Here is a 12,037-nt window from a genome sequence, read left to right on the forward strand (position 1 = left end):
GCATTGCTCCTCATAAACCCCCCTCATTTCATTTAAAGATAAGCAGTCCTTAGCTAAGTGCTGCATCCCTCCACAAACAAAGCAAGGTTCTTGCGATTCTGCTTGACTCGCTCATGTGCGGTTTTTGGCCATTTTTCGTCATTAAGACCTCAAACTGCTTTTTCAAATCCTCGAGTTGGGCCATAACACTATCCTCTTCTCGAAGTTGATAGGTCCCAGATGGTTTGTGTCGGTTGGTGCTATCAGTAGCACTTGGACCAGTCTAGGTGTGAGACTTTTTTGCAGTTTCTTCGAGATATTCAAGAGCACTGTCTGGCTCTTTTTCGAGGAATTTTCCATTACATAGCATTTCTACAAACTAGCGCTCACGACTCGTAAGGCCTTCATAGAATTAACTGACCAAACGCCAGTTCTCATAGCCATGGTGCGGGCACTGATTCAACATATCTTTGAATCTTTCCCAGACTTGATAGAACATTTGATTATCCTTTTGGGAAAATTTGGAAATTTGTCGTTTTAGACTGTTGGCGTTATGGCTGGGGAAGTATTTTAGAAAGAAAGATTTGGTCAATTCCTCCCATGTTCCAATAGACCTAGGTCTCAAAGAGTATAACCAGCTTTTGGCTTTGTCCTTCAAGGAGAAAGGGAAGAACTTCAGTCGCACAGAACCGGCATTTTCGGCTCGGTTATAGAACGTGGCTACTACCTCCTCGAATTCTCTGATATGCACGTATGGGATTTCATTTTCCATTCCATGAAATGTGGGTACGAGTGGAATCATGCCAGGTTTAAAGTCTAATGCAGGCATATTAGGAGGGAAGATAATGCATGAAGGTGTGGAAGTGCGAGTAGGATGGAAGTAGTCATTGAGAGTTCTTGGTAGGATTTCATCTTTGCGAGCCATTACGAATGGATTATTATCAGCTAAAGTTTGTGGAGAAGTAGGATTGGTGAAAGGAGTTCCGGAAGGAGTGGTGGATTAATTGGAAGAAGTGTCACTAGAAGTTTTGTGATGATTCATCAACTCTCGGTAATCAGAACTAGATTTTTTTTTTTAATTTTCTTTGATTTATATTTTGTTAAACTTGTTCCCAGGTAGATTTGGAAGTTTTTGGGTGATCTCCAACGCCTTACTAGAACTCCCCGAGGTTACTGAGTAAGTATGGTGGATCACAAGTTAACCTTTTCGACCAAACAACCTTTAAAAAGAGTGAAATTGCTTATTTTGACAGAACAAGCTTGATTTTCTTATAGTAATAAGTTCAACAATTCTATAGTGCAAATGTAGATGCTTGAAATATTCCCAGGCTGATTGGGAAGGTTGCCAAGGTACTGCTTTAGACCCACAATTGCCTAGACAGAACTCCCCTAGGTTCCTAGGAATGTGTGGAGGGTAACGCTATCACACACCTTATTTAACAGCCAATATTTCTAGATAGAACAATATCAGTTTTTACTATTTGTAATATTACACAATTGTTCCCAATGCTAAGCGTTTTATTATTGAAATTTTATGAACAATTTTATGCAAAAAATTTTTGGAAAACCTAAGTTCTAAGGAAAACTAAGGCAAAGAAAAGAAAAAGGAAAGCCTAAACTAAGCAACAAACTAAGCCTAAACTAAGCCTAACATTTTTTGTAAAAATTCACTAAACCTTTGAAAACTACCTCCCCGGCAACGACGCCAAAATTTGTTTAACGCTCAAATCGTGACAACCACTAAGCGATGGTTGTAGTATAATCGGGCAGTCGATCCATAAGGAGGTAACCTAAAATCAAAATATTAGTAGAAAATAACACAAAAAATTAGTAATAAGAAATAAATAAAAAAATGGAAATGAAAAGAGATTTGAGATTTTGGTGTTGTCTTTTTGATGAAATGAGAAAATGAGATAAGTGAAGTAAATGTAAGATGTAATCAAGAGTTTGAGAAATGGAAAGGTTTCAAGAGTCATCCATATGCTTGTTTAGTTACTTGGTTACTTGATTTGCAAAAATAAACAAGTAAATAGTTCACATCCCAACATTTACTTGGAAAATCTAACATTAAAGTCCATATTCTTTTCTAACAAAAGTTCATTTGAATTATAAAGTTCTTTACTTTAAAAGCACAATGTTAATCTTATGAAAAATCTAAAAAATGACAAAATACCCGAGGGCAATAATGCAATAGAAGATTAGACATAAAATTATGTATCAATATTACTTTTACTAATTAGAAGCACATAGAAAGAGCATGACTATTCCTATATCCTATTAGTGCAAGTAAATAAGGATAACAAAATAGAGATGAGGATGAAAGAACATAAATAACTCAAATACATTATATTAAGAACATAGTATATCAAAGTACCAAAATAATATCACTAGCATATGGAATCATCCCTAACCTTCCTAGGAAGATTAGGCCATTATGCTCATGATTCTCACAAAATTCTAAGAAGAAAATATGAGAAGAAAGTGAGTAGAAATTTTGCTATAGTTTCTTTACTCTAAAATTACATACTAATTGTGAAGAAAGAGTCCCTATTTATAGGGTGAAAAAAAGGACTAAAAAGAAATTAAACAAAAAATGGGGGTTACACAATAAATCTGAAATAATAATAATAAAATATGATTATGAAAAATAAAATTTTATTATTAATATTAACCTAGCTATTTTGGTGAATGGTCAATTCAATCTTTTTCTAAAACACCAAAAAGAATGAGCTTTGAAGCTCAAAATAGACATGTGCAAGGCCCAATACCCACAAAATATGGGCTGATGGGTGCTTGTGGGCAGCTGAAATATAGACCAATTCGTGCCCAATAGGGGTGCACCATGTGTCACGGCTGGCTGGGGAGGGAGGCAAAAAGGCGGTTGGAAGGCATTGATATGGCAATGTGTGGTTGGCTGGCAGGCGTCAGGTGACAGGTGGCTCGACTCGGCTGGGCGTGGCAGGCGGCTGGCGTGGCTTGGTGGCTGGCTGGGCCTGGGTTGCTGCTGGGACGCGTGGTGCGAGGAGGGCACGCCAACTGGCAGCTGGGGAGAGAGGAAGGAGGAGGCTGGGCTTGGGCTTGGGGGCTTCGAATTGGGCCAAATTTCTTCAAAAATGCCATTTCCTTCATTTTCTTTTTCAGTTTAACTATTTCTTTGTTCTCTCTTGTTATTAATGTCCAAATGAAATTTATTCCCTGAAAATTAAACGCAAATTAAATTTAAAATTAATATTTTCAATTATAAAATATATTACAATAAATTCATGAAAATATTAATTAAAAATTAATTTATTTTACACTTTAAAACCAACGAATTTGCATTTTTGAGCACTAATCTGTGTTTAACATCTCTAATCCTATTGGTTAGACATGATGATGGTACCTACACTGTAAGAGAGATCTTTTAGAGTTTTGAACCTCTATCAGACTTCAAAACTCACTCACTAACCTCTCTCTAGCTCTCAAATATTATAAGTTTTCTCCAAGAAATTCATCAAGAAAGTGATTGTCTTGAGAATTTCAAAGGCTTGTTCAATCCAAATTCTCTTTCCTCTAAGAAAAATCCCCATCCGTCAATGGTGGGTTAGGAACCGAGCAAGATGAATGCTCCAAGGTTCCGAGGACCTCAAGGAACCGAGCAAGAAGAATGCCCAAGGGAAACTTCTCCCTTCAGACAATCCCAAGCGATTCTAGACATGCGGTAGCTTCTAGGAGTGGTGGGTACCCATATCCAACTAGCCTCTGATGTGCCTAATTGAGGTTATTCGCCAAGCAGGGAGCTGATGAGCTGATCTGCTATCTGTTGTAGCGATATGCTTGAGATATTTCCCAACATAGATGGCTTAGGAAAGCTAGTCATTGGGGGAAATTTCAGTGACTCCAATGTCTCTTTTCTTGTGTTCAGCTCTCAATGAAAGCACCAAAATATTTACTCATTTTTTGTTAACTCATCTAACATTGAAAGAATAATATTGAGAAGATTTGTGAGAGCTAAATAAAGTATATGAGATGTTTCTAGTGCCCAAAAATAATTGATAGAGAGAGTTTTACAGTGGTTCAGCCCCAAATAGATAGCCTACATCCACTTAGTCACTGTCATTGATATTGTAAGCCATAAATTACATTTGTATTTAGATTTTAGCTATTTGCCTCCATTGAAGATGGAGAGCTCTCTCTGTAAAAAGCTGCCGCCCCTCTCTCTCCCTTCTTTCTTTTGGTCCCTACTCCTTTTATTTATATTGAAGAGTTATGATTACATTAGAGTGTGGGCTTAAGTTATTGGGCTTGGCCCAAATATTATACAAAGTTACAAGCGACTAGGCCTTAGGCGTGATCTAGGCTGATGGGTAGTGACACTACATAAATGGGTATAACAGAGTTAATTTACCATATTTTATATGCTAATTATTACTTAGTTCTTAAATTTTTAAGTAATTTTGAATTTATTAGGTTAATTTTAAATTTATAGATTTTTGTGTGTTTTTATAGTTATTATGTTGTAAAATATTGCAGTTTAATTATTTGAATTATTGTTGTTTAGTTAGAAGTAAAACAAAGCACTTTTATTGATCATAAATGTTAAATTAAATTATATTTTAATTAATATTTTCAAAGAATTAATATGATTTATTTGATAATTGAAAATATTTGATCATGACTTAATTTATGTTTATTTTGTAGATATTATGTTATATTCGTGGTACTTGGAAATCAAATAAAGAAAAGAAAAGTAATAGTTTTGAGATAAAAGCAAAGGAAATCGGCAATTTATCAGGCCCAATTTGCAGCCTCCATTTTGTGCCCACGACCAAGGAGAATCTAGCACCAGCCCTCTCCCAAGGCCCGTGACCCAATCTGCAAGGCTTGCCCAACCTTGTCCCTCCTCAAATGGGCCCACCTTCCTTCACAAGAAGTAGTCCCAGGCCCAAGCCGCCTGCCTCCCAGCCTAAGCCCATGTGCCTTTCCTCCCTTCTCTCATTCGGCCCAGAAGAGCCCAACTTCTCCCTTCCTTTCAGCCCTGCCCCATGGACCATGACGCAAGCCACCAACACTCTTCAACCCAGCCGCCTGCACCCCAAACCCAGCCACCAACCCCTTTTCCATGAGCCCAACAATGTCCCCTTGCCCAACAATGTCCGAAATTGCCATTTTTTACCCAACGTTTCTACACATTTTAATATAAAATCAATCATTACATCCCAAAATTCACCTTCACATCTTTTTACACTAATTATGCCATATTATTCTTCATTTAAAAATTTAATTAATATAAATTGATTATTTTAAAAACATATTTTTGGCTATAAATAGATAGTTTCAAGAGTATTTTGGGGGTACTTCACATTTTGGTTATTATCATCTTTTCTACACTTTCTCTCATCCTTTTGGAAGAGCATTTTGTGCCAAGTATGTATTTCTTTTATAATATGTTTTGGATTCTAGTTATGTGCTTCTAATTTTTTTCGTAAGATTATTAAGATCGTGATGAAGCAACATGTAACTAGATAATATTTATTGCCGTATGTTGATTTCCTTTGCAATGAAACAAAGTTTATGGAGTTTTTCTTCTTCATATATGACTTTCATCTTTAATATCTTGTAATTTGAATTGTTAGATAATATTACACTTTGTTCTTCATCTAGCAAAACATAATATTCTTTGATTAATATGTGTCATTAAATTGTACACATCAAATGCTTAGAACAAAAATATTATGTTTTACCTTAGAAATAATGTTATTTGATTTTCTTGTTGTTTCATTAAATTGATTCAAATTAAGTACATTGATTTTTTTTTTTTTAAAAGTGATGAAAAATCCTATCATTTTTAGAAAAGTAATTTGTGCTTAAATTATAAATCTATTTTGAATATGATAGTTTGGTTTATTTCAACTATCAATAACCTTGTGAATCAATACACTAATAAATATTATTAAACTTACATTTTGTAGATTCTAGCATTTTAATAATCTTCCTATTACAACTTGTTTACAAATTCTATCTTGTTTATTTTTCTCGTCTTAACTATCTTTATTATTATTTTCTTGACACAAAATCTCATCAATCTTTGGAGCTAGGTTAGAGTTTATTTAGTTTTTGTTTAAAATAGTTTATTTATTTTTATTTTAGTCAATTCCCATGGGTTCGACACCTGTTCTTACACGATCACTATTCTATATACACAATTCGCGCACTTGCGATTTACATTTTAAAGCATACTAATTTTTAGTCCATCAAGTACTTGGCACTGTTGCCGAGGAGTTTTAAGAAAAGAAATGAACTTTTTTCTCATAGTTAGTGAATTCTTCTACTAGTTATTTTAATTTTTGCACTATAAAAATATATAGCTAAAAACAAGAGATATGAAGAAAATTTGGGACAATTCCACCACCTATAAAAAATTACTTATATATTTATTTATGTTAATAATATAAGTTTTATTATTATGTAAGGGTAGTTTAGTATTTTAGCCTCTCATTATTTTGGCTATATATTTTGTTGCTCTTGTACTCTTATTTTTATCTCTTTTGACATAATGAAAACCTAGCCTCCATTTTGATTCTCTCTCTCAAATCTCCTTTGTCTATTTTGCAAAAATATCATGGTATCAGAGCAATGTTCTTGAGTACCCTCGATTTGGTTGCGCTAGGAATTTGGCTCTGTCTTTGGCTTTGATTTTGAGGTTTTCGCACCAATCATGGGGATTTCGCACTTTGTTCTATTTATTTGGATTTCGATTGTTTGTCATGGCTGGCGCAAAAGATGATTCGCTTCAGTCCATCAATGTGCAATTGAATGGGCAGAATTATTCGTATTGGCATTATGTTATGAAAAATCTTCTGAAAGGAAAACGTATGTCGGGTTATGTTTCTGGAACTTCCACGAAACCGAAGAACGATAAGGATGAGAGCTTTGCACAACAGTTGGATCTTTGGGATGCCAACAATTCGAAAATCATCACTTGGATCAACAACTCGGTTCAACAATCAATCGGTATCCAATTGGAGAAATATGAGACGGTGAAGGAAGTTTGGGAGCACTTGGAAAGGCTGTATACACAGTCTAATTTCGCAAAGCAGTATCAGTTGGAGATTGACATTCGGGCCCTTCAACAGAATAGCATGAATGTTCAGGAATTTTACCCTGCTATGTCAAATCTGTGGGATCAGCTTGCTTTGACTGAATCTGCGGAGTTCCGGGCATTTTCCCCTTACATTGCTCGGAGAGACGCACAACGTCTAGTTTAGTTTTTGATGGCTCTTCGAGATGAGTTTGAAGGTCTTCGTGGAACAATCCTGCATCATAGTCCTCTTCCGTCGGTTGATTCGGTGATTAATGAGTTGTTAGCAGAAGAGATTCGCTTGAAGTCTCGTGTTAATAAAGGGGGGGGGGGGGGCGGAAAAGGGGATTCTTCCTTCTCCAAATCCCTCTGTCTTTGCAGTTCCTCATCGGCCAGCCTCCAACAATCAACACAAGACTCAAGCCAAGGTTGGCTACGACGAATGCAGTTTTTGCAAGCAAAAGGGACACTGGAAGGCTCAATGTCCCAAATTGTTGAACAGGGCACAATCACCGAATCAGTCTCCTCACTGGAAATCTGGCAACCAACCTCATCGACCTCTTCACTCTATGTCTTTGAACATGGCAGCTATTGTTCCACCTGTAGATTCTGGAAGCACTCCTAGTACCTCTATTGCTACACTCACAGAGCAGTTTCAGAAGTTCATTGCCTCGCAGCCACACGCCATGTCAGCCTCCTCACACATAGGTTTGCCTTCTAGTAGTACACCAGGTATATCTTCCTCTATATGGGTCCTTGATTCTGGAGCTTCACATCATATGTCACCTAATTCCAAGTCCTTCTTGTCCATTAAATCATCACCCTCTGTATCTTTCATGACCGCTGATGGCACTCCCACGCCATTAGCAGGGATTGGCTCGATTTGCACTCCAAAAATGTCATTCTCTGATGTATATCATATTCCAATTCTTACTTTGAAGTTTGTCTCTGTTGGTCAATTATGTGACTCTGGTTTCTCAGTTATTTTCTCTAATTCTTGTTGTTATGTGCAGGAACTTCATTCCAAGAAGCTGATTGGGACAGGCCGTAGGCAGGGGGGGCTTTACATTTTAGATGAGCTGAGAGTTCCTGATGTTGCAGCTTCTAGTGTCGATTTGTCTTCATTTCGTTTAAGTTCATCTTCGTCTAGTTTTTATTTAAGGCATTCTCGTCTAGGGCATGTATCTGGTTCACGTTTAAAGTACTTAGCTTCCATAGGAGCATTAGGAAAGTTACAAACCCATGATATTTCAGATTGTTGTGGTTGCAAATTGGCAAAATTTTCTGCTTTACCTTTTTATAAGAGTGTTTCTGTTTCTCTTGCACCTTTTGATTTGATTCACTCTGATGTGTGGGGGCCATCACATGTTCTAACAAAAGGTGGATCACGTTACTATGTCTCTTTTATTGATGATTATACTCGTTTTTGTTGGGTCTGTCTTATGAAACATCGTTCTGATTTCCTCGCGATTTATCATATATTTCGTGCTTTTGTTAAAACTCAACATAATGTTGTTATCAAATGTTTTCGATGTGATCTGGGTGGTGAATATTTCTCCAATCGTTTCTATGAATTGCTTGCTTTAGATGGTACCTTACATCAAATGTCTTGTACCGATACACCAGAGCAAAATGGGGTTGCCGAAAGAAAACACAGACACATTGTTGACACTGCTCGTTCTCTCTTATTGTCTGCTTATGTTCCTAGTGAGTTATGGGGGGAAGCCATTCTGACTGCAGTTCATTCAATCAATAGGATTTTGTCATCTGTCACTTCAGGTCTGTCTCCCATTGAAAAACTTTATGGTCACACTCCTGATTATTCTTCATTGAGAGTCTTTGGTTCCACTTGTTTTGTTCTTCGTCCTCATGTTGAATGTAGTAAGCATACTTCTCGTTCCGCTCTTTGTGTATTTCTTGGTTATGGTGAATGTAAAAAAGGATATCGATGTTATGATCCTATTAGTCAAAAACTCTATGTTTCTCGTCATGTTATGTTTCTTGAGCATATACCTTTCTACTCTATTCCATCGGACACCCCCAATCTACACAAATCTGATCTCACTCGTATTGATCCATTTGATTCTTGTACTGTTGATACTCTTAACTCTGCAGATGTCGGTTCTTAGCCTGTCGAAGTCCCTTCTGTCCCTACTACTGCCCAAGATGCTTCTGAGATTGTGGATCCTCCTCCTTCTCCTCCTCGCTACCCTCAAAGAATTCGTAAGTCCACACAGTTACCTGATTTTGTCTACTCCACTTATTCTGATTCTTTCTCTTCTTTTTTTACTTATATTCACCAACTCTCTGAGCCCTCTTCCTAAAAAGGCTATTCTTGACCCTTTTTGGTAGCAGGCAATGGCTGAAGAACTCTCTGCACTGTACAAGACAGGTACTTGGGATATTGTTCCTCTTCCTATGGGGAAGCATGCTATTGGTTCCCGTTGGGTTTACAAGATCAAGACTAAGTCTGATGGGTCAATAGAGCGGTACAAAGCTCGTTTGGTTGCTAAAGGCTTTGCTCAAGTGTATGGGATGGATTATGAGGAAACTTTCGCTATAGTTTCCAAACATACCACTATTCGTACTCTCATTGTTGTTGCGTCTGCTCGACAGTGGTCCATTTCTCAAATGGACGTTAAAAACACCTTCTTGAACGGGACTCTTCAAGAAGAAGTTTACATGGTTCCTCCACCAGGAGCTCCTCATAATTCAGGAGAAGTTTGCAGATTGAAGAAGGCTATTTATGGGCTTAAACAAGCTCCCCGAGCCTGGTTTGAAAAAATTTCCATCGTGATTACTTCTCTCGGCTTCCACCCCAGTGCACGTGATTCAGCTCTCTTTGTTAGGTGTACTTCTTCTGGCGGCACTTTACTCTCTTTATATGTTGATGATATGATTATCACTGGTGATGATGCGAATGGGATAACGGAGTTGAAAACGCACTTGACTCGTGAATTTGAGATGAAAGATTTGGGTTCCCTACGGTACTTTTTAGGGATAGAAGTAGCTTACTCTCCTCGTGGCTATCTTCTTTCTCAATCTAAGTACATTGCTGATATTCTTGATCAGGCTCGTCTCTCTGATGCTCGCACTGTTGATACCCCTTTTGAGCTTAATGTCAGGTATTCTTCATCTGATGGTGTTGCCTTGTCAGATCCCTCTCTATATCGCACTCTGGTTGGTAGCTTAGTGCACCTTACTATCACCAGGCTAGACATTGCTTATGCAGTTCACATTGTCAGTCAGTTTGTTGCATCTCCCACTACCGTTCATTGGGCAGCTGTGCTTCATTTTCTTCGATATCTTCGGGGAACTCAATTTCAAAGTCTGCTTTTTCCATCTATGTCTACTTTAGAGTTAAGTGCCTACTTAGATGCAGATTAGGGTGGTGATTGTACTGATCGCAAATCGACCACTGGTTTTTGTATATTTTTGGGAGATTCTCTTCTTTCTTGGAAGAGTAAAAAACTGACTGTTGTCTCTCGATCGTCTACAGAAGCAGAATATCGTGCCATGGCCTCCACTACCGCTGAAATTGTTTGGTTGCATTGGTTACTTGCTGATATGGGTGTTATTCTCTCAGATCCCACTCCGATGCATTGTGACAATGTTAGTGCTATTCAGATTACTCGCAACTCCGTTTTTCATGAGCGCACGAAACATATTGAGATAGATTGTCATCTTACTCGTCACCACTATCAGAATGGGACCATCACTTTACCATTTTTCACTTTCGCTATGCAGATTGCCGACTTGTTTACGAAGGCTCATACTATTTCTCGTTTTCATTTCTTAGTTAGCAAACTCTCGATGCTTCCTGCAAACGCATCGTGAGTTTGAGGGGGGATGTTAATAATATAAGTTTTATTATTATGTAAGGGTAGTTTAGTCTTTTAGCCTCCATTATTTTTGCTATATATTTTGTTGCTCTTGTACTCTTATTTTTATCTCTTTCGACATAATGAAAACCTAGCCTCCATTCTGATTCTCTCTCTCAAATCTCCTTTGTCTATTTTGCAAAATTATCAATTTATACTTATGCTTTCTATATTTTTTAGTTGACGACACTTGTCCCTCCTAACTTTTGTTGTAATTTTCTTTATTTATTTTGTTGTTGTATTTTTCCCTTATATTTACTATTTGATAGCAATTTTGCCTCCTAGTTTTTGCCTTAATGATATAGTTGATGGAACTTGTGCCTCCTAGTTTTTTTTTTCTACCTTATTTACTAGTTGATGACAATTTTTCCTCCTAGTTTTTGTTTTTGTTTTAGTTTTGTTATGGTTGATGGCATGCTATTCCTCCAACCTCTTGTTCAATTTTAGTTAACATTATTTATTTTTCCTTATTTTAAGTAAACCATAAAAACTATATTGTTGTGAAATATCTAAAATCTCTATGTATGCTATGTGGTTGAGGTTTTAATTGATTTTCCACATCAGAAAATTGTGTGCTTGAGATTATCTTTGTTATCTTGTTTGTGAATATTTTATGCAACAATGGGAACATAACTTTAAAAATCCTTTGGTAAAAAGACTTTTATCTTTGTTTGAAATTGAAAGTGTTAGTAAAAGTTTAAGCATCATGGAACAAATAGCTAATGATAATGGAAATCCTGCTGGTGAAAATGTTGCGTAAGAAATAACTTTACTTGAATATTGTTCACCTATTTCATTTAATGCTCCTACATGTATTATTTTTCTTGCCACTAATGATACCCATTTCGAGCTTAAATTAATAGTCATTCAATTATTGTCATCTTTTTATGGGTTAGATAGAGAAGATCCTTACATACATTTAAATATTTTTTGGAAATTTGCTCAACATTTTAATTTTAAAATTTTTCTAATGAGTCGGTCAAACATAGATTATTCCCTTTTTCTTTAAAAGAAAAGTGTAAAGCTTGGTTAAACTCCCTTCCTACAGGGACTATAACAACATGAGATCAACTTTATAATAAATTTTTTAAAAATATTTCCGATGTCTAAAACTTAT

General features: G+C 36.6%; 1 non-coding gene across 1 annotated transcript; it reads left to right on the forward strand.

Annotated features, from left to right (window-relative positions):
* Positions 1-416: 416 nt before the first annotated feature.
* LOC133781145 (small nucleolar RNA R71) lies at positions 417-523 on the forward strand. The gene has a single exon (XR_009869939.1). It is a non-coding gene; the product is annotated as a small nucleolar RNA R71 (small nucleolar RNA).
* The last annotated feature ends 11,514 nt before the right edge of the window (positions 524-12,037 follow it).

This window comes from Humulus lupulus, chromosome 5, assembly GCF_963169125.1.
Source record: "Humulus lupulus chromosome 5, drHumLupu1.1, whole genome shotgun sequence".
Classification (NCBI taxonomy): Eukaryota; Viridiplantae; Streptophyta; class Magnoliopsida; order Rosales; family Cannabaceae; genus Humulus; species Humulus lupulus.